We start from the raw sequence: 24,151 nt of genomic DNA, 5'->3' as shown, positions 1-24,151 counted from the left end.
TCATGGGGACAGACTGCCCTCACTGTGAGGACATGAGTCTCAAGAAGCTCCGTTCTAGGGTTGCCCTTGTTCTGAGGGACGATTCCGCCTCCCGCGCCCTCCCAACTTTACTCTGTGTTAAGTCTCGAGGGACCACATGAGGAAGCACGGCAGGGCCGCGAGGTAGAGATGGAAGATCCTGAGTAGGATCTCAGGCCTGTGCAAGCCCCACGAGCCCCATGATTTTCCCATGCAGCATCTTCGCCAGTGCAGTATGCACATGATGACCACCGGCCCTCTATGAATGAGCACGGTGTTGTCACATTCGGCAGGCCTGATGATGATAATGATGCCGTGTCCCTCGCAGCATCTGAGAATGGTACATGGAGGATGTTGCAGCCCCTCCCCCCAGCAAGGGTGAGAAGCGCGCAATGGCTATTGATACGAGTTACTCCGTGTCAAGGTCGAAGAGCTCGGCCTTGAGTGGTCGCCTCCTGTCGAGCCAAAAATTTCTCATTTGAATGTATGATTCCTGCACACCCTCCACCGTTAAAAGACCGTGGTTCGGAAAGCAGTGTTGTTCTTCCCTGAGGTTCACACGGAGCTTACTGAGACCTGGCGTACGCCCTAAACTGTGCGCACCCAGATTTGAGGGGCTGCCGTCCTCAGGCATATTTTAGCATCTTTGTACTGCAAAGCAAATAGCGCTGTCAGTCCCCAGTGGGAAGAATCCCCCTGGAAGAATAGTGTTCATAGGAATCTAGAGCTCCTGCCTTTTTCTATTATGTTTTGACTCACCCTTCCCTGCTATTCTCACCGGGAACGAGTCAGTTTTTATTGCAATGCTTCCTTGCATTGCTTGAATAGCATGTGTACATCGTAGTGGCTGCTCTACGCGCGCTGAAGGCTGAAAAAGGTCTTTCGTCCTCTCCAACTAAACTCACTCACCATGATAACCGCGGGTGATTGGTGTCTATTGTTAGCTCACTCGAGCCTTTACACTATTAGCGCTGTGCACGGATGCGTGACACACTCTGAGTGAGAAGCTGCTGTCTGATAAGCAGACGCTATCTGTGCCCGGCCCACTCGCGCGGTGCGCTTCCTAGCATCTCAGAGAAAAAATCAGCCCATACTCCACACAAAATTCTCCCATCTTATAAACGGCAGCTCCCCTCAACACACCCACGAAACTCGGAGCCCACCCGTGCATTATGTGGTCGTGTGGCATGCGTTACCGAGCATTTCTCAGTGTGTTTAAAAATCGGCAGCGTGCGGTTATACATTCCAGTTCGCAATGCGGCCGCCTCGCTTCAACAGCGTTCTATCCTCCACATTACAGTGCAGGACATGCCCATTCTGCATTGCAAGGTAGTAAATATCCTTGTGAGAGATGCAATAGGGGTAGTTCCCCATACGGTGCACAGAGAGAATTTCACAGTCGTTATTTTCTCATCAAAATGCAAAAAGACGGTGGCCTCCGGCCTATCTGCATCTGTGACATTTGAATTGAGCCCTCTTTGGGTTCTGTTCATAATGATCACATACAAACAATTCTCTCTCTTATGTTTGTACGCTCCTAAACCATACCTTAGTGTACTTATTAACTTTGGCTCAGGCCAATCTTGAGAGTTTGCCTTGCTTCCCCATTTCACACACTGTGCACAACTGCTTCCCAATGGTGAGCAGCGCGCTACCACAATTAGTGTTAAATATAAAGCGCCCACTATCCTGTTACGTGAACGCGTGGCGTGTGCTCACGGGCATGTCAGATATGGTGCTAAAAATTATCGAACACAGGTATTCGATCCAATTCGCATGCAGACCACCTTGCTTCAGCAGCATTTTGTCCTCAACGGTTCTGTCATGGAACATGCTGGTATTACGTGCAGAAATTCACAATCTCGCAAAAGATGTGATAGAGATTGTTCCGAGCTGCCATGCCCGCAAAGGGTTTTTACAGCTGCTACCTTTTCTTTCCGAAGAAAGGTAGCGGGATTTGGGCAATTTTAGATCTGAGACACTTGAACAGCATGCTTGCAAAACGGCCATTCAAAGGTTAACTCAGAAACAGATCTTATCGCACATCTGCCCACAGGATTGGTTTGCGTCAATAGATCAAAAGGACGCGTACATTCATATCCGAACTGTACCACACCACAGGCTGTTCTTGAGATTCGCATTCGGCAATTGGACAGGTGCGAAACGGGCGTGGCACATCAACTGCTTGGAAATGCTAGCCGTCTTCTTAGCGGTGAAAGCTTTCCATTCCAACATAGTGAATCATCATGTTCTGATTTGGTCAGACAATATGTCAGTGGTAGCATATATAAATCGCCAGGGCGGCACTCAATTGCTACCAATGATGAGCCTGGCACAACGCCTCCTCGTGAGGAGCGTCGCGCCATGGACCAATGGGGGGGGAATGTAGACTTCATCCTCAGACAGTTCTGAGGATTTGGGAAATGTTTGGCAAAGTGGCAGTTGACCAATTTGCCTCCGCAGAGACAGCCCACTGCCCTCTTTGGTACTCTCTGTCCCAAGCCCCACTGGAAGTGGCTGCCTTGGGCCACAAGAGGCCGACAAAACGCAAATATGCGTTTTCCCCAGTACGTCTCCTCCACTCTGTCAGTCCGACAGGACAAGGAAATGGTTCTGTTGGTTGTGCCAAAATGGCTCCGAAATGATGGAGATATTAGGCGGGCCTCTATGGGAAAAACCACTGAGGAAGGATCTGCTCTCTCAAGTGCAGAGCATGATTTGGCATCCCCAGCCGGAGCTGTAGAACCCACATGTATGGACCCTGAACGGAGCACAACGCACAAGCCGGAATTGGCTCAGTCTGTAATGAACACCATTTTGCAAGCTAGAGCACCATCTACGAGATGCCTCTATGCACTAAAATGGCTTAAGGATTGGTGCTCTTCACGCAACAAAGACCCAGTGAATTGCTCCATAATGGAGATCCTTACATTCCTTCAAGAGCGGTTGCGTGAACGCATGGCGGGCGCTCATAGGCATGTCAGATATAGTGCTAAAACTGATCGAACATGGGTCTTCGATCCCATGTTCGATCGCGTTCGAAGGGATGACATACTGTATCAATTCAAAGTCCTTCCCTTCAGATTATCTCTAGCCCCAAGCATGTTCACGAAATGTGTCGATGCGGCGCTCGCCCCCTTGAATATGAACGGTGTGCGCATTCTGAATTACCTCAAGGATTGGCTATTACTGGCCTGATCAGAGGCTCTGCTATGCGAGCACATGGACTTGATACTTCACCATTTGAACGGCCTGGGTCTCAATGTCAACTGGGCGAAAAGCACACTTACTCCCAGCCAACAAATCTCCTTTTTGGGGGTTCGACTCAACTACAATAGCATGCGTGCACACCTCACGAGTGAGCACGTTCAGACCATTCACCAGTGTCTGTCTCAGTTCAAACTGGGGAAAGCATTACCACTGAAGTCTTTTCAGAAAATGCTGGGTTTTATGGCGGCAGCATCTGCCGTCATACCGTTAGGTCTTTTACACATGAGACCTCTCCAGTGCTGGCTCAGACACCATGTACTGAGTCACGCCTGGTGCACTATGAGATGCCTCTATGCACTAAAATGGCTTGTGGACTGGTGCTCTTCACGCAACAAAGACCCAGTGAATTGTGGAGATCCTTACATTCCTTCAAGAGCGGTTGGATGCAGGTCTACTCTGTCAATGCTTAAGGTCTATGTAGCGATCATAACTGCATTTCACACCCCAGAGGCTGGTTCCTCTATAGGCAGATATGATCGGATCATAAAGTTCCTTAGGGGAGCGAGGTGCTTGAACTCCCCTCGCCCTGCTACAGTTCCAACATGGGACTTAAATCTGGTGCTGAGCCCCCCTTTCGAACCATTGAAATCTGTTGAGTTGCATGTGCTCTCTTTAAAGACTGCACTGCTGTTGGCTCTGGCCTCAGTAAAACAGGTTGGTGATATACAGGCACTGTCGGTTGACAGTTCATATCAGGAATTCGGTCCGGGGCTTTCAAAAGCCACCATCAAACTCAAAAAAGGCTATGTACCTAAGGTGCTTTCCACACCCTTCAGGGCTCAGATAGTGCACCTAAAAGCTTTCTCTTCTCCACCGTCTAATTCGGATGAGGAGCAGTTAGCAAATTTATTATGCCCCGTGCGGGCATTGCACACGTATGTGGAGTGCACTCACCAGTTTAGACTGTTAAATCAGCTCTTCGTTTGTTATGGAGGATGCACAAAATGCATGTCCGTCTCCAAACAAAGGCTCTCTCACTGGATCGTTGATGCGATCGCCCTCACTTATGAGTCACAGAGCATTAGATACCCTATTGGCATAAAGGCGCATTCAACTAGAGGCATGGCTTCCTCATGGGCATGGACAAATGCTATATCCCTATAGGACATATGTTTTGCAGCAGGATGGTCTTCGCAGAACACGTTCGCAAGGTTTTATTACCTAGTCATGCTGTCTATCGCTTCGCGAGTCCTCTCTGTCTAGAGAGCTACTATTCCTTCACCAGGCAGGTGAGCCCGAGCTCCTTCTTTGGGCGGGCTACCTGTTATAATATTAATACATCTAATTATCTAATTTACGCCCACTAGAAGTCACAAGCACTTCCAATAGAATAAAACCTCTCTCCCTACCTTTGGTTATGAAGGGGTTAATTAATCTGTGTGTATTACATGGCTCGTATAGATCCACTGATTAAGATTAACTTTCCATCTGTTTTTCACCATGTGGGGTTATTCATTTTCATACACACTTGAAGACATATAAGTCACCGCCAAAAGGACCATGACCTCATATACACATTCTTCTAAGTGTTTCTACCCTGGTACATATAAGGTATGATGCTACATAATGCGGCGTAGTGCAGCATTCAAATGTAATTTCGATGTGAACTGAATTGATAGGGAACGTCTCCAGTTACTCACGTAACCTCGGTTCCCTGAGATGAAGAGAACGAGACATCGCAAGATTTGGCTGCACTACTACATCAGAGTTTCAAGGAACGAGCGACGCGTTCTTGTCCCTCAGTCAGAAATTCTGAAGAAATTATGTTTGAGCGCCCGCTAATATAGGGCAAATGCGTGCCTAAAGGGGCAGAGTTCAAACATCATTACCAATCACAAGATTGGTGTTACGATACAAGGGCTTCAACTAGGTCATGGAAAAGGGATTTTCCCTATAGTGTTCAAATGCAGTGTCTCGTTCTCTTCATCTCAGGGAACCAAGGATACGTGAGTAACCGGAGACGTTTTCTACTGAGGTGAAAGTTTTGAGAGGACTTGAGTCGCAATGTGTTATTTGTTAATGGTTTCTGTCATTTGATTTGCTCATGTCTCTTACATTGTCAGAGACAGAGGAGGAGTTATTTTGCATTATAATAGATTTGCGAGTACACATGACATGTTTTGAGTGACACACGCACTCTCTGAACGAGAGCAGGGAGATTTGAGAGTGCAAAGGAAATCCATGTGCAAGTGCAGAGATTCGTGCTCGCGGAACCGATATATTGCATGACATGCATCTCATGTCATAAAAGGGCAGAACGCAAAAGTTAATGGTCGTAACGAGTACTCTCCTCCAAGTCAGAATGCACCCAATGCTCGAGTCCAAGTCCAAGTCTGAGACATTAGTGTTCATGTCTGAGACGAGTCACGAGTCATCAATATCGTGAATCGAGTCGGACTCGAGTCCGAGTCCTGGACTAGAGTACAACACTGGTGCACACATCAATTAACAGAGTGTAATTCAAAAAGTTTGAGTCAGAAACACATTTGCAGTATATGACGGAGAATGAGAAAGGATCAAATCTTGAATCCCGTCATCTTAAACGAGCCGAGTCTACAGCCTAAACAGAAAACAAAGTGATTTGTGTTCATAAGTGGTTGTTTTAAAATGTTATGGCTCTCCGTGGCCTCCACAAACAGCAAACATCCATTAGTATAATGCTAAAAAATGCATGAGGTGTCCCACAAGTATTATTTGCACAGAATTGAGGAGGCCATTATATAGGCAATTTCCATGGTAGCAAAAGTAAAAATAAGCCTCCGTAAGGACCAGCCTGAAATACAGACGATAGAACTGTAACTGGCATGAAACAAAATGGACATTGAAACAAATCAAGTCTCTGTGTGGCAAAATAAGAGCTCAGACATTCTCATTTCACCACCTGTTGTATTTTATTGACAATCTTTTTTTTTTTTTTTTTTTGGATTTCAGGAGGATCCTAATTTGTGCCATGTGCACCTCTGACCTAAAGAGGACTTTTGTCACAAGGTAATAATATTCCTACAGTACTTTAAATTGCCCGACCCAGGTATTTTTACTTCTACAAAGCAACTGGTCAACTAATTGCTTCAGTTTCAACCACACCTTCATTTTTTTTTTTTTTTTTTTTGTAACAAACATCTAGTAGACATGCTAAAAGCTCTTGTCCTCTGAGCTCATCCATTTCTTAAGCAGAAGCTGGTGCATGTCACCATCCTATTTATAGCCTGCTGAGAAATAATTCAAAGGAATCAGAGGAAATATCTCTTAAATTTTCCCTGTCAGAGACCATGCGGAATGAAAAAAGAGAACATCTCTCTTTCTGTCCCAAAAGCCATCTGAACGAGACAGTGAAGCATACCTCTGAAAAGGTGTAAGCTATATCATTAAGATCACAGTGACAGATGTGGCATCTGTGTAGGACAGACAGAATAGCATGCACTGCATTTGTTTCAAACCCAAGTAGTAACAAATTGAAGCATTTCTTCCAAGAGAACTTCCAGAAGTTATGCTCCAGGAGTATGTTTGAATGAGAGCTAAATTCACTCAAACCTGTTCAAATTAATTCATAAATAAACAAACAATCATCAATTAAACTACCATAATTAACTGAATTTAAACTGTAAAGAGCTATTTTTTCCTGATCTGCCCCTTAAAATTAATATTGTTAGTGTAATCTAATGTATTCAGATTGATTCAGTCACATCATAATAGGTATTATTGACTACCAGTTCATTTAGATGTTACCACATGAAGCAGTTACCTGTCAAAGTATAAAAGAGGCTGAGTCAGACTTCAGAGGAACAGATGCTTTAAAACCTTCTTGTTTAGGGATTAGGGCGAAATAAGTTACACAGACAGACAATTGCCTTCTAAACTGATGTCTTATGCGTACCTAGTCCTTCACTTCTCTTCAACACCTCTGTCTCTTTGCTCGGACACTTTGTTAGCTTTCTGAAGCTCGAAATGACTCACCTTGGGGACCGTTTATTACTCTTTCCTGTATAAATAACCGAGAAAATCCTTTAAAACACGCAACACTTACCTCAGCTATCTTCATAAGGCTGAAATGTGGCGTCTCGAGCACACTTAGCCCGCGAATTGACTTCGTTAGGGGTGACAGAATTCAACGATTTAAATTTCAACGTCGAGTTTGTAACTGAACCATGGGACACAAATAAAATCTGCAGTAGTCTGTGATAGCATTCCTATCTGCAGTCGGAGTCCTGTGTGGCTAGTACCGCCCGAGTTTAACTTTGAAGCGACTGGCGCTGGTGTTTTGTGATATGTGATGTGTATGCGCTCTCGGTTGGAGCAGCGCCGTGTTGGGCGTGCGCATCCCTCAGCCTTTATTCCCGCGCTCTCTAGGGACACCGATGCTGCTGCTGATATTGCCAGGCAACAGCAACTATAATAACCGCCCAGAGTTTGGCGCGCTTTAATACAAACGTCAGTAAATTTGACTTTTAGACATACGTTCTTGCTAAAAATACAAGGAAAAATGTATTATGTGGTAACATCGAAATTAACTTAGTGAATTGAAGTAAAAAAGTTAATCTAAATTTACCTGGCCCAAATATCGGTTAGATCAAGTAGAAATAGATCCTTGAGGTAACAATTGCTGGTTTTACAGTCAGAGATGGGTGGAATAGTTTGGATGGTGTGAAAATTGTTGAATACTTTGTAATAACTACTATCAAACACATATAACTACTTAGCTGAACTTGATTCAATCATGGACAGAGGTTCCGCATGTTTAAAATAAGTTATCTTAAAATAAATGTACCATGTATTCTCACCTTAAATACTTTAAGTAGAGGGAATCTGATTGAATTGAGTAAACCCAACTATATTAGATACCTTAAAAGAACTCAAATCAATTAATCTCTCTCTGACATAAAAGCACAGTAAATGCTAGTATGCTAAATGCATGCAAATGATATGATTATTTACTCAAAGAGTAAAGCAATATAGAGCATTCTCAACATGTGCATGTCCTTAAGATATAAGCTCAAGCTCTACTCTTCACCATGATAACCCTTAAAACTCCAACATAACAGAAACTCTTCTAAATCTCAACACAACAAAACATAAAAACACTAGCAAGTCTCCCTCTTTATATTCATCTTGCACAAAGACACATTATATAACATTTACTTTGAACATTTACTCTCTCTATCAAGTGCCATGCAAAGCATGCTGGAAATGAGAAATCCCCTGCCCAGTTTTAGTTAATCAAACAAAAATATTCATGTTGTCCTAACACTAATAGATTAAGTAAAGCTTGAAAGCATTGAAACAACTGAGTTAATTTAAGTTCACTTGGTTACATGCCTTTTGTGAGTAATATGAACAAGGTTCAGCAAAGATTTAGCAAAACGTTGATCATTTCAATTTTATTTGTACAGCACCTTTCACAACACACATCGTTTCAAAGCAGCTTTACAGAAAATCATGCATTAACAAAATTAAACTGTAATATCTATAAAGTCTTCATTGTGTAGATTGATTAAGTACGATTGTGAAGTGTGTATTAAAATAAGTAATTAAATAATAAATGTATTAAGAAACCTAGTGAGCAAGCTGAAGGCGACTGTGGCAAGGAACACAAAACTTTATAAGATGTTGGTTAATGGAGAAAAATAACCTTGGAAGAAACCAGACTCACTGTGGGGGCCAGTTCCCCTCTGGCTAACATCATGAATATAATGCCAATATTACTTAATTATGTGCAGTGCAAGTCATGGTTTTAAATTATTAAACTAAGTAAGTGTTAAGGGCCAGTGTTTAAACAAAGTTTTTGTAAGAACTGTTTATGACTAATGTCTTTTGAAATTCATCCTTTGTTAGTTGGCTGATGAAGGCTTTTGTTGGCAATTTATTGAGTGTATGTATTCCATTTCAAGAGTGTAGTCCATCATTAGATCAAGGTGATGCAGGCCGAGATCAGTAAGGTGATTCGCAGTTCAACCGGCCAGTAATTTTGGCGAGGTCTATCCTAAGTCCAAGGTTCAGGCAATGGCATATGAAGTATCCCATGACTTATGGTTGGAGTTGGCATCAGTTCATCCTCTTAGGTCCATCATAGTAGACTGAAGAAATGTCTGGCTGCACCGGCTTCATTGTCGTTTCACATGGTAGTATTCTAAGTAGTACAGTATTTTAAAAGTATCTTCAAGTATCCTACCATACTATAAAAAAATATTTGTCAGGTATCCTAAAAAAATGTAGGCAATTTTATGTAATAAAATCTTTATTATTTATTATGACTGAATCTGACTGCATTAGGTTACACCAACAAAAATAGTCGATAAAGAGTCAGAATAGGTATAGAAATAGATCATTAAGGTAAAAATTGTTAATGAGCTATCCATAATACATGAAAATGGTAAGCATTCAGTATCATGGTCGAGGCCTATCTCAAGCCCATCTAAATTCGCTGTACCATAGGACTGCCACAGTACGTTTGGTTAGAGCAATGTTGCAAGTTCTAATGAAAGTTAAATCTAAAATCAATAGGATTTCTTGTGTTGTCAAAACTGCAGTCTTCTTCCTTTGTTTATTGGGTAACATTGGGCAGGAGTCTATAAATAAATGTACAGTCCATAAATAAAATTCACTCTCAGGGGACCGAAAGAGATTAAAAGAACATTGTGAATTAATGAAACTGAGAATGATACCATTGTGCATTGCTGGCCTGTATTACCAATATGTAAATGCACAGCAGGCCCTATACAGTGTTAGGTTTCATGAACTGTTCATTTAGATCTATAACACACTGGTGATTTACCTTTTTCTTGTCGATCAAATTTTATTTATGACATTATTTAGTTTATTGACTTCAGCAACTCCAAAACAATAGACTTTTACCACCAAATGGATTAAATGATGTACTGTACGCATTTGCACTATATCTTGAAGGCATGTATTGATTGCTTTATAAATTACTGTCAGCTTGCATAATTTTATTTCTTCACTGTCACTATGAGGTGCCGCTCACTTTTCCTAACAGCAGTATAATTCACCTCACTGCCCACAAGATAACCAATTGTTTTTTATTCACTGCAGAAATAGACAAAATAATATTGATTTCATGTTTCAGATTCTTGTTGATCTATTCCCACAGCACTAAAATCTCTTTTCCAGTCCAAAATGAAAAGCAATATAAGAAATTCTCTTCGAGGTTCTTTACTTCAGACAACATACAGTACATCCTCATTGAAAGAGATGATCTCTCTAGGTTTCACCATCTAATTGTGCTTTCCTTGAATTTTTTGATTGGAAATACAAGTTAGCAGATTTTCATTTGAATTAAATGTTCTTGTGATTCTTGCAGCTGTTTTTGATATCAGTGTAAGAACAGCAATATATATATATATATATATATATATATTTGATATTGATATTGATATTGATATTGATATTGATATAACACTTTCTTAGCCACTACTTTAAAGCTGAATAATCAAATTTCTAATAATTGCTTTTGAACAGGTTTCCTGAACACTCTTATTGATGTCATTTTTAATTATATTTTTTGTTTCTTGAGATTTTTGTCTTGTTTCAGAGTGGCAAATTTATTAATGACTTGGCACATGGACCCCCATCTGAATCATTTGCTGCATTTCTTCCTGGTACGGATGTCTGGACCACCAACCAGTACATAATGAGTTCATCTGCAAGGCTAGAAGTTTCTTTTAGCTCACTAATGCTGTTACAAAGAGATCAAATTGCAGTCAGTTATGAGGTTTGTGGATAAAAGAGACGATGATGTCACCTATAGCCCCACCTGTATGATTGCCCACGAGCAAATGTCAAGCAGGAAATGCAACACGCCGTCCTGTAGTAATCATACATGCACAGGCGAGTCTGAACCACGATGTTGCAGTTGTAGTATTTGTCTCTGCAGCTCTCAATTGCAAAAGAAAACAAAACACATTAAGATTATATGATATAGAGGGATTCAAAAGTCAGAGTCCATACTGAAAAACTAGAATTTTCAAAATCTAATTCATACCTGAAAGGAAATACAATAAAATAAAGTAAATAAAACCAAGAAAGATTTTTATGCAAAACGAATAAGAAATATTTAATATTCTGCACTCTTTCAAGGTCACTAAACAATTAAGTACATTTGTGACACAGACTGACCATGTTAATTACTTTGTACAAAAGGTCAGATTTCCTTGCTTCTATAAAAGCACATACAATGTTCCATGGAACATGGATCATCAGGTTTTGCACAAATTTGTGGAGTCAACTCGAGTGCATGATATCATTACAGCAAAAGGGGAACATACCAAATACTCAGAAATTCAAATTTCTTAAGCAGTTAATATAATTTCTAATGAATGAAATTAAATGCAATTCTATCGAAATGCAAAACAAAAGCATTTTCAAGTGTCTTTAGACACTTCTCTGAGCTGTGTAAATGCTGTAAAACGTCATATGTCAATTGGGTTGTTAGTAAAAACCAACATTTAAAAACATTATATCAGATGAACCATGTGAAATAATGTGCATAAGGTTCACCTATTTGTGGCAAGCACGGTTTGTTATTGCAAGTCTCTTGACCTGCTGGTATCAGATGCTCCTCACAGTCCTGGGAGGGTTGCAGGTCATCAGTAAGACAATGCACCTCTCGAACACGAATACCACCTTCACATGACCTGGAACACTTTATGAGACATAAACTACCAGTGAAAATTTTGGACACACCTACTCGTTCTTTATTATTACTATTTTCCATGTTTTTGAATAATAGCGAAGTCATCAAAGCTCTGAAATACAACAAAAGGAGGTTTTTATGCAATAATAATAATCTTATATTTTAGCTTTTTCAAAGTAGTCACCCTTTGTCTAGATTACATCTCTGCACAATCTGGGCATTTTCTTAACCAACTTCATTCAATTCATCCTCCTGGGATGCGTTCTAAACTGCATTGAAGGAGTTCCCATGTGTGTCTGACACTTGTCGGCTTCACTTTGTGTCCATCTTTTTTTTATTTATTTTTATTTTTATAAAATGTTATTTTTGCAAAAAATTAATATGTAGGCACAATTTATTTTTGTCTAAAGCATTTAGTTCACCCATAAATCTTTTATCCATACCATGAAAGTGAATGATGACTGAAGCTAACATTTTGCCTAACATCTCTTTTGTGTTCCACAGGGGAAAGAAAGTCATACAGGTTTGGAACATGATTAAGGTGAGTAAATGATGACAGCATTGTCATTTTTGGCTGAACTTTCCCGTTAATGGGATATTTCACCCCAAAATTAAAATTCTCTCATCATTTACTCACTCATGCACTCCAAGATGTGTATGACTTTCTTTCTTCTGCAGAACACAAATAAAGATTTTTAGAAGAATATCTCAGCTCTGTAGTTCTATACAATGCAAGTGAATGGTGGCTAGAAGCTCCAAAAACCACATAAAGGCAGCATAAAAGGAATCCATATGACTCCAGTTGTTTTATCAGTGTTTGCTGAAGCGATACAATAGGTTTTGGGTGATAACAGACCAAAATGTAACTCCTTTTTCACTATAACTTTGATACACCCAGTTACACATTTGCTCTTTGAGGCAAAACATGGCAAAGAAGTCAAAATCATCAGGCTCTGGAGACATTAAAAGACACTTACATGTTCAGTATGAAAGCCCCGACAGGCCTACAGACCGGGGACTCGATTTGGATGGCGCGGCGGGAGAGGTGATCCAGCGTCAGTTGTCCAACATGTCGGTGATGTTGACGAAGGTTCTTGCTGACTTGGAGGATCTCGCTGTAATACGTCAATCGATTACGGCGATGGAAATAAAATTCTCTGAGTTAGTTACAAGAGTGACTGATGTTGAGAGATGAATCGATTGTCTGGAATCTTCGGAGAGGGAATTAACTGCTAATCCGTCTGCGACCAAAGCTTGAAGATCTTGAGAATAGAAGCCGCAGGAATAACGTTCAAATTGTTGGAATTCCTGAGCATGAGGAGGGCAGAGATATGGTGAAATTTCTAGACGAGCTTCTCCAGAGTCTGCTCGACATAATAGGCCACAAGCTGGAAATCGAGCGAGCTCACAGAGTCCCAGCTCACAGATTTTCTGAGGGAGACAGGCCCCGATAGATTCTGGACAGATTTCTGAGATCATCCGATAAAGATCTTGTATTGCGCCAGGCGAGGAGCAAAGGGAAGCTTTCTTGGAAGAACCATAATATTTTCTTTTTCCCGGACTTTGCGAGATCGACAAGAGAGAAACGCGATCAGTTCAAGGAATGTAAGAAACTCTTACATCAGTGAAAGATCACTTTTGCTCTGATGTTTCCGGCCATACTGAGAATAGAAACGAAGGACGGTCACAAAGTATTTACATGTCCCTATCAGGCAATGTCTTTTATTGAATCAATGGGTGAGTGGTGGTGGTGGCGTAGTGGACTAAATCACTGAACTGGAAAGCAGAAGGTTGTTGGTTCAAACCCCACAGCCACCACCACTGTGTCCTTAAGCAAGGCACTTAACTCCAGGTTACTCCAGGGGGATTGTCCCTGTAATAAGGGTACTGTAAGTTGCTTTGGATAAAAGCATCTGCCAAATGCATAAATGTAAATGAGTAAACCACTGGGTGTTTCTCATGTGAGTGGGTTGACTCACTGTACTTACTCTGGCTTTTGAGGAAGATGGGGATCATTTTGGTTTCTTTTTTCTTTTTGCGTTGGCTCCGCCGAGCGGCTGGAGTTTGTTTTGTGAATAACATTTTTCCTTAAAGAAACTTTTGCATTGACGAAAGATTACTTTTGCATTGAAGTTCCTGGCCAGTTTGAGAGTGGACACTACGGATGACTGCAAAATATCTACATGCTCACACAAAGGATGTCTTTTATAAAGTTGACAGATTGTGTAAGTCATGGTATATACTTTTATGCGGCCTCTGAGTGAATTGACTCGACCATCCGGGGAACCGGGATTCTGGTTTTGTTTCTTTTTGTATTGGTTCCGCCTAACGGCTGGAGCTTGTTCTATTGAATAACACTCCTTTGGAACAGCTGTGGATTAATCTGTTCATTCTTCGTGCTTATTCCTCCTGTTGGCTGGAGTTTGTTTTGTTGAGTATTTTTACGGGACATTGGAATGATTATGTCATCCGCTGAACTCATAACAGCCGGCTCACTGAACATTTGTTTGTCTGTCCGAGGAATCTGAACGGTTTTATATCAGCTGGAATTTGTTTTGTGAAGATCACACCTTTGAGACCGTTCTGTGAATGAATCTACACGTTCTTTGTGTTCATTCTTCCTATTGGCTGGGGTTTATTTTACAAAGTAATTTCTGTTATGTAATTTTGCCTCACAAATTTATGAGGCAAAATTGAGCAGTCCGATAGCAAAGTTTTCGTGGGGGCTCGTGGGCGTTCATGGACCTTTTGAGTTTAGAGGGATTGTCACCAGTTGGCACTTTCGTGTGCGGGGTTAATGCGCACGTTTTTTTTTTTTTTTTTCCTGTTTGTTTTGTTCGGGGGGAAGTTCGGGGTTTGATTGTTTCACTAATGGGGAATGTGGTCTGTATAATTTTGTTTTTGACACACAATTTATTTTTTCTACTATATCAAAATGTAAAATGTTAATATGAGTGTACTATCTCTCTCCACATGGAATGTAAATGGGTTGGGGCACCCCATAAAAAGAAAGAAGGTTATTACTTTTCTTAAACGTAAGAAATATGATAGAGTGTTTTGAAAAATTTGGGAAGATATGGGGTGGACATGTTTTTTTAGTGCTGGTTCAAGTAAGAGCAAGGGAGTTATTATATTGATTAATAAACATCTACAATTCAAATGTCTCAAACAGACTAAAGATAAAAAAAATTGTTTTTAAAACTTCTAAAACAAGACAAAACTTCCACCAGGTTCAAAAAGCAGACCTATTTCTAACACAAAGGCTAAAATAATAGTTCTTTATCCAAGGAATGCTATCTCTGTCCTCCTACTAGATTTAGATGGCTGCCTGTGTCTTCTAAGTTTAGATGAAGAAAGTGAGTCAGCCCACTGAAAGTCAATGTTAATGGAGATTTATTGGGGAGAGAAAAAGAAGATGTATCCTCACAGGACTCCAGTCGGTGTGATACCACCTGGCCCCACAGGCTTTGTGGTAGCAGCTTTGCATGCTGGGAGGCTGACTGTAAGAGGCACACTGGGGTGGAGGCAGTACAGTGAGCCCCTCCTTACTTCTCAGTATGCACACTACTGTCCTCTGCTGGCTGTCTGGACCACAATCTGCAGAACACTGACACAATGCATAGGGTGTTTAAGCTCAAGTGTGTTTAAGAATATAAGCTCAATTAACAGCAAGAAAAAAAAAAAAAAAAAAAGCAAAAATCGGTTTCAGTAAGGCACTTACAATGGAAGTGAAAGGAAGCAGTCTATAAACATTGAAATGCACACTTTTTAAGTATAGCCACAAGAAGTACAATATAGGTTTTAATATGATTTACGCATGATAAAAATCAGTGATTTACTGCCGTTACAGCGTCTTACCAGATTACAGTGTTTAACGGTGTTGCATCGTCATGACAGCGAAGTTGTAATATCGGTTATACCTTTGCACAGATAAGGTAAGTAAGCACTTTTATCACACTATAATAATGTTAACATTTATAATGTTTACATCTTATGGCTACACTTTTGAAACAAGTGTGTATTGTAAAGATTATGGACTGGCCCCGTTCACTTCCACTGTAAGTGCCTTAACCACTTTTTGGCCTTTTTTCTAATCTTTTTGTTTTTTTAATCTACCACAAATTATCTTTTTGTTGGTAATCAATATTATGCCACAAATGCTGTCGAATGAGCTTAACTTGTATTGAACCCGGAACATTCCTTTAAATTTCCTTTTGCATTTCTCTTCAAAGATTCCATAGACTCCATTGACAGTTACCAACAATCAGATGTGCCAACAACATTCACTCTAACAGTAAAAGCATTGCCATTACCTGACTCCACTGTCCGGTGAACCACTCTTCTTGACTGTTGCAGGAGTTGCTGTTACTTTTCTGTACCTCTGGTGGGCGCTGTGACCCACAGCCCTCTAAAGGCAAACTGCCCCTGTGGTCTCTCAGACACTACACTACCGGTTTTCACACCGGAGTGACAGTCAGAACACTGAAAACATGGGAAAATAACATTATCAGCAGTACATTTGGCAATTACCTTGAAATGCAATCATGGAGCAACTGAGTCCCTCAACATATTAGTGTGGCAAGATTGTGTTTGTGTGTGTGTGCGCTCGAGTGTGATTTCTGTTATTACATTATTGCTCCATTCTGTAAAGAACCAACTTCTTGTGCATGGCCCCGTGTCACAGTTCTCCACATCGCTGGGCCGTAAACTCATATTGCATTCCTCATCAGGTGCTATTTCGCCAGTGTTGCTCATGAAACAACCTCCCATGACCTTTGACCTATGCCACATGGAGTTGAGCACTGTGGGAATATAACCAACAGCATTACACTACAGTGCTGAGTCTGACATAACATAATATTTTCCAATATTTTCTAGCCTGGCATTAGTGGTTTTAGTCCCCTCCTGTGGTTGTCCCCTGCCAACATGTCTGGGTCAGACAAAGGTCAGGATTAATTGATTGGCCCTTATGGCAGTGATTAATTTTTGTAGCTTGAATGGTCTTGGGAAATCAAGCGTAATTTGCAGAACTGGCCATGTTCGCAAAGTATTGCACAGTTGTGTAGCATAGTCTCTCGGCCACAGACAGCACGCCTACAGGCCGCCCACATTCTGTTCACTGGTCATCTAATGCATATTGAACACAAATAAAGCAAAAGCTGGCTGTAATCACCAGTTCCAAGCTGACTGACAGGCTTTACACAACTTTCAGGATTCAAGGTGCAACAGTCTGCCTGAAAACGCCTGAAAATCAAGGTACTGGGGTGCTATAATGTAGAGGTCTGCACGGGACTGTTTTTTACATCTTGCTCCCACAAGTTTCTATTCCACACCTGAACGCTCCCGCTGAATTGTACTCCATGTTCACCCACTCCCTGTTCCCATGTTTTCCACAGAGGGCAAAAGCCATACAAATAGTCAACAAGTGTACACAAATTATGTTTTTTTTTTTTTTTCTGTTATTGCTATTATCAGATGATGCGTGACATGATGTCCATCTGACTTGCCTGAGGTTGGTTTCTTAAAACATAAACTGACCATTTTCCAATTCCAGTTTCACATCCTTTGATGACACAGTGTTTCCATGCTCTGCCATTCTTGTAAAAATAGATGTCCACATTGGGTTTTTCAGGCTCCCACACACAACTTATGGACATACCGTCTTTTACTACCTTCAACTCGGAAATTTAATCCCACGCCGCAAGAAATCTGATCGGGTCCCGCAGGAATGCAGACCTCTACAATAATGAGTGTTATTGAGGATGAACTGATCACAGGAATGGCAGTAGCATTACATAATTGAAAGATCCTCAGAGTTTTGTTTGAGTCACATAATAGCAAGAAACCTAGATATCTACAAGCAGAACTGTATTTTCATGTTTTTTACATAATTTTTGCATTATTCTTGTGGTATCAATTGTAGTATTTCAGATTAACCTGCCCCTAAACAGCAGGAAAAAACAATATGTACTGTGGATGGTCTCTTTACATGTCAGTCTGACAGATCTTTCCTGTCTACATTGGCAGTTTTTTGCCTGAATAAGCTGCAAAATTGGACCAGACTTCATGCTAGGCGAGACTACTTTAACTCCGGCCAAACCTGTTAGAATGGAACAACTCAACCTGGTCTCATGAAAAGTCGTAATAATAATATGAGATGGCAAAATTGTAAGTAATTGCACAAGTTGGCTCATATAAAAACATTCCACTTTTACTCTCATAAAGAAAAATAAAACAAAGCAACGAACAATGTTATCACGATTTTTCCAAAGTTTTACCCCACAACTTAACCTAGCCATAAAGTCTAACCCCTTATCCAAACACTAAACCTAACCATGACTTCAACAGGAAAATCACTGTTGTGTACAACAGAAGAAAGAGAAACATCTGGGTTTTGAATGAGCATTCTTATTATTTTTCCCAAGTTTAACCCCTAACCCAAATCCTAAACCTAAACCTTGGAAGAAGACAAGGGAGGCGTATTACAGATAACTAACTTACATTAGTAATTTATTGCAAAAATAAATATGGAAAGAGTACGCAAATTTGTTCACTGACACTCCCCTCCTTGAAATAAAGTGTTGGATAGGAGGCTGGCTGTAGATAAAATTTGATAACTGTATTGTATCGATTTGAAATTCTGTTTATTGTTTGGTTGGTCTCTATGGGAATAAAAGTTGTACCTTTTCGTACTAGCCAAGTCGTACGATAACTTACGATTTTTCCATCTTGTACGAATTATTACGATATGTCATGAGACAACTGCTGAGCAACCTGTTGGATTAAGTACATTTTACCAAATGTATATAATAAAATTGTTCAACTTGTGGAAATCACTGAGTATAACATGAGCAGTGGATACAGCAACCAGTAGGCCTTCTAAAACAAATCTTCAGTAAAATAACAATGGCACTAATAAATAGGAATAAAAAATGTACTGTCACCACATTAGGTCTATAGCTGTGACACAATACTGTCGCCTCAGGCGATAAACAGATCCATAGTAATCCCGTATACTTGACAGATGTCACCTACTGGAGTCCAGTCGGTGCAAATCTGCCATTCGGTGCATATCTTCAGCTGACAGGTGGCAGCTGTCTCGGGGACAGGGAGATGTCTGCAGAACTTTGGTGACACTGACATTGTTCAGTTGGCATTTGTCTGCATACAAAACACTTGGCAGTGCTGTGTACCGAGACCACAGGTCTTACTGCATTCAGACCATTCACTAGTATTCCACCTTTAAAACAAGAGATACATTCATTATAATAATTAGAGTGGCACACACCTATCTTTCTCTCTGCTTTACTCAAAATAATACTTTTGTGCCTTGTGTTGCATTCTATTTTTATCTAATTAGACTTAAACAGTTGGTCAGATATATGTAAAGCCAAAAGGAGTATCATTAGTTTGCTTACTGGGCAGGGCATGGCTGGGTGTTACAGGGCTCTTCTCTGGGGGCTGGTTTATAAGCTTCATCACACAACAGCTCTGACACTTCCTCATGGCTGAGTTTGCACAGCCAACCAAATACTACACGCCTGACTCCTTTACACATCTAATAGGAGAAAAGGAATAATCATTATACACATACAGTTGTGCTCAAAAGTTTGCATACCCTGGCAGAAATTGTGAAATTTTGGCATTGATTTTGAAAATATGACAGATCATGCAAAAAAAAACCCTGTCTTTTATTTAAGGATAGTGATCATATGAAGCCATTTATTATCACATAGTTGTTTGGCTCCTTTTTAAATCATATTGGTAACAGAAATCACCCAAATGGCCCTGATCAAAAGTTTACATACCCTTGAATGTTTGGCCTTGTTACAGACACACAAGGTGACACACACAGGTTTAAATGGCAATTAAAGGTTAATTTCCCACACCTGTGGCTTTTTAAATTGCAATTAGTGTCTGTGTATAAATAGTCAATGAGTTTGTTAGCTCTCACGTGGATGCACTGAGCAGGCTAGATACCGAGCCATGGGGAGCAGAAAAGAACTGTCAAAAGACCTGCGTAACAAGGTAATGGAACTTTATAAAGATGGAAAAGGATATAAAAAGATATCCAAAGCCTTGAAAATGCCAGTCAGTACTGTTCAATCACTTATTAAGAAGTGGAAAATTCGGGGATCTCTTAATACCAAGCCAAGGTCAGGTACACCATGAAAGATTTCAGCCACAACTGCCAGAAGAATTGTTCGGGATACAAAGAAAAACCCACATGTAACCTCAGGAGAAATTCAGGCTGCTCTGGAAAAAGATGGTGTGGTTTTTTCAAGGAGCACAATACGACGATACTTGAACAAAAATGAGCTGCATGGTCGAGTTGCCAGAAAGAAGCCAATGCCACAAAAAAGCCTGGTTACAATATGCCCGACAACACCTTGACACACCTCACAGCTTCTGGCACACTGTAATTTGGAGTGATGAGACCAAAATAGAACTTTATGGTCACAACCACAAGCGCTATGTTTGGAGAGAGGTCAGCAAGTATTGTGCTCCACAACTGTATGTAGCATTTTTTTCTTTTTAACTTTTTTTGCCATTGGCATTACACATTTCCAAAGTTAGAGGAATAGTTCCCCCCACAATGAAGTTTCAGTCATCATTTACTCACTTTCTTGGCGCACCAAACCTGTATGATTTTCTTTTTTCCATGAAACACAAAAGGAGAAATTTTGAAGAATGTATTGTGGCTCTTTGCTACACAAATGCAATGAATAAGAACTGGAGCTTTCAAGCTTCAAAAGGATGCAAAAGCACCATAAAATTGTTATGAAAGTTGTGCATTTGTTTTCTGCAGTCAAACAATAGGACTGACAACTGGAGAATCACTGTGACTGGATCAATGTCAGTCAATGAGTTTAACTAAAGAACCAGATCAGCCCGTTTTCTCAATAAATCAATGAGAGCAGTTTTGATAACCGGAACAACCAATTAACTGTAAGGATCAGAGTCAAATGAATAATTCGTTCACAAATCAGAAATTGCTACCTCTCTCATGAACAGGCTGTTTCTTACACAAAGCTTTCATATGGCTCCAGAAAACTTGGAATACAGCTCATAATTCACATTTTATTTTTATGGTGCTTTTGCATCCTTTTTGAAGCTTAAAAACTGAGGGTAGTAAATTACAAATTTTCATTTTTGGGTGAAATGTTCCTTGAATGATACAATATGTTCTTCACCCCTGCCACAGGAGGCGCTACATGATGAGGTGCTGGTCTCTATCCACATGTACTCTGGTTTCAGTGCTGTTTCTTTTTCTTTTTTGATTTTCTCCCCTTTTCTCCCCAATTTGGAATGCCCAATTCCCAATGTGCTCTAAGTCCTCGTGGTGGCGTAGTGACTCGCCTAAATCCGGGTGGTGGAGGACAAATCTCAGTTGCCTCAGTGTCTGAGATGTCAATCCGTGCATCTTATCACGTGGCTTGTTGAGCGTGTTACCGCGGAGATGTAGCATGTGTGGAGGCCCACGCTATTCTCCGTGATATCCACGCACAACTCACCACGTGCCCACCGAGAGCGAGAACCACACATTATAGCGACCACGAGGAGCTAACCCCATGTGACTCTACCCTCCCTAGCAACTGGGCCAATTTGGTTGCTTAGGAGACCTGGCTGGAGTCACTCAACACACCCTGGATTCAAACTCATGACTCCAGGTGTGGTAGTCAGCATCAATACTTGCTGAGCTACCCAGGCTCCAGTGCTGTGTCTCTTAAAGAATTCTGTCCATTTTCAAATCCATCTTTATCAGGGTCATGTATGATTTCAGAGTCTATCAGAGAAAGCAAACAACTCAAACTCTGTAAATATGACACCAGCTTTGAAAAGCTCTCCGTTTAGGGCTTACCTCCAGGTCTGTTGAAATGAGGATGCCGTGGGTTTGCAAGATTTTTTACAGGGAGAATGAATTTGTAGTGCACACCAGGGTTTTGCAGTTGGAAGATCATCTATTTTGGGGAGCAGAGAGAATTTCAGGGTTTGTGTTTCTTACACAAAGCTATCATATGGCTCCAGAAAACTTGGAATACTGCTCATAATTCACATTTTATTTTTATGGTGCTTTTGCATCCTTTTTGAAGCTTAAAAACTGAGGGTAGTAAATTACAAATTTTCATTTTTGGGTGAAATGTTCCTTGAATGATACAATATGTACTTCTCACCCCTGCCACATGAGGCGCCACCTGTTGAGGTGCTGGTCTCTATCTACATGTACTCTGGTTTCAGTGCTGTTTCTTTTTTTTTCAAAAAATTTTTTGTTGATTTTCTCCCCTTTTCTCCCCAATTTGGAATGCCCAATTCCCAGTGCGCTCTAAATCCTCGTGGTGGCATAGTGACTCGCCTCAATCTGGGTGGAGGAGGACGAATCTCAGTTGCCTCAGTGTCTGAGATGTCAATCCATGCATGTGGCTTGTTGAGTGTGTTACCGTGGAAATGTAGCACGTGTGGAGGCCCACACTATTCTCTGTGGCATCCATGCATAACTCACCACGCGCCCCACCGAGAGCGAGAACCACACATTATAGCGACCACGAGGAGGTAACCCCATGTGACTCTACCCTCCCTAGCAACTGGGCCAATTTGGTTGCATTGGGGACCTGGCTGGAGTCACTCAGCATGCCCTGGATTCGAACTCGTGACTCCAGGTATGGTAGTCAGCATCAATACTTGCTGAGCTACCCAGGCTCCAGTGCTGTGTTTCTTAAAGAATTCTGTCCATTTTCAAATCCATCTTTATCAGGGTCATGTATGCTTTCAGAGTCTATCAGAGAAAGCAAACAACTCAAACTCTGTAAATATGACACCAGCTTTGAATAGCTCTCCATTTAGGGCTTACCTCCAGGTCTGTTGTAATGAGGATGCCGTTGGTTTGCAAGGTTTTCTACAGGGAGAATGAATTTACAGTGCACACCAGGGTTTTGCAGTTGGAAGATCATCTATTTTGGGGAGCAGAGAGAATTGCAGGTGTTTTTTTTTTTTTTTTAATCTTTGTGGAGTTTTTCCATTTTAATTTATTCAAATGTATTACTTCCTGGAAGAACCACAGAGTGCTAAAGAGATCTAAATCACATATCAAGAGAGTTCTGATTAAAATTGTTTAATCAATAAGTTGGTAACAGAAATACACAAACTGTTTTTCAACAATTTAGCTTGTATTCACCATATCTTCATACCATTGTGGTATGAAGCATTTCCAGGTAGAAAATTGGATAGTTATTGAACACAAAATTGCTCAGCATTCATTAAAAGGCATCTATTACTGTTGAGAACCAAGTTTGCCCCAATACCTTCTACCAGTCAATTCCCTTTCTCTGGCACACCTGCAACAATTACATGCTACAATTACTTTTAGGACCCCGAAAGGGCAGCCAAGTCATTCTCCAGACACCTCAGCATGGTGCTCATTTTGCAAGGTTGATTCAAAACAAATCATCACCCTGGGTAACTTTGAAGTAATGGAACAGCACAGACACAACATTGTACAATAATAATGATCAAATATCATTACATAAAGACAATACATGTTGTATGTGTAATAATAAAGATGGTATAGTTTTAATTGGATGAATAATATGATTGCCTAATGCTTATGTGTTTGTTTAGTGGTTATTTTTTGACCATCAATGTACTTTACATACAGTGGCACTGGTTCCAAAAAGTATGGTCATACTGGACAATAAGTCAAACCTACAAATGCATGAATTTCATTGCATTAGATCCAAAATTTCAAACCATTCTTTTCTCAGAACATTACTTTTCTTAGCCATTTTTAAAATTACTGTTAACCACCAGGTCCCAAGATCTTTTTTATTGGAAGTATTAAGTTGGTTCCCCTTAAAGAGATTCACCCAGAAATGAAAATTCTTTCATCATTTACTCACCCTCATGCCATCCCAGATGTGTGACTTTCTTTCTTCTGCAGAACACAAACGAAACTTTTTTGAAGAAAATTTCAGCTCTGTAGGTCCATACAATGCAAGTGAATGGTGACCGGAACTTTGAAGCTCCGAAAAGCACATAAATGCAGCATAAAAGTAATCCATACTCCAGTGATTAAATCTGTCTTCAGAAGTGAAATGATAGGTGGCGGTGAGAAACAGATCAATATTTAAGTCCTTTTCTAATATAAATATCCACTTTCACTTTCACATTCATTTGTTTTTTCGTTGCTTCACATTCTTCATGCATATCACCACCTACTGG

The 24,151-nt window shown here is 40.6% G+C and overlaps 1 protein-coding gene and 1 pseudogene across 1 annotated transcript in view; both read right to left on the bottom strand.

Annotated features, from left to right (window-relative positions):
• LOC127437298 (carbohydrate sulfotransferase 8-like) overlaps positions 1-7,423 on the bottom strand; it is a 101,248-nt gene extending 93,825 nt beyond the window's left edge. Inside the window, exon 1 of the mRNA XM_051692145.1 lies at positions 7,313-7,423. The gene's annotated coding sequence lies outside the window, so the exon portion shown is untranslated. The remainder of the gene's footprint in view (positions 1-7,312) is intronic.
• A 3,540-nt stretch (positions 7,424-10,963) lies between these two features.
• Positions 10,964-21,178, bottom strand: LOC127437337 (thrombospondin type-1 domain-containing protein 4-like; annotated as a pseudogene).
• Between the last annotated feature and the right edge of the window lie 2,973 nt (positions 21,179-24,151).

The sequence above is a fragment of the Myxocyprinus asiaticus genome, chromosome 48 (assembly GCF_019703515.2).
Source record: "Myxocyprinus asiaticus isolate MX2 ecotype Aquarium Trade chromosome 48, UBuf_Myxa_2, whole genome shotgun sequence".
NCBI lineage: Eukaryota > Metazoa > Chordata > Actinopteri > Cypriniformes > Catostomidae > Myxocyprinus > Myxocyprinus asiaticus.
Note: the sequence above shows the minus strand (reverse complement) of the source record. Positions and strands in the feature narration are given on the sequence as shown.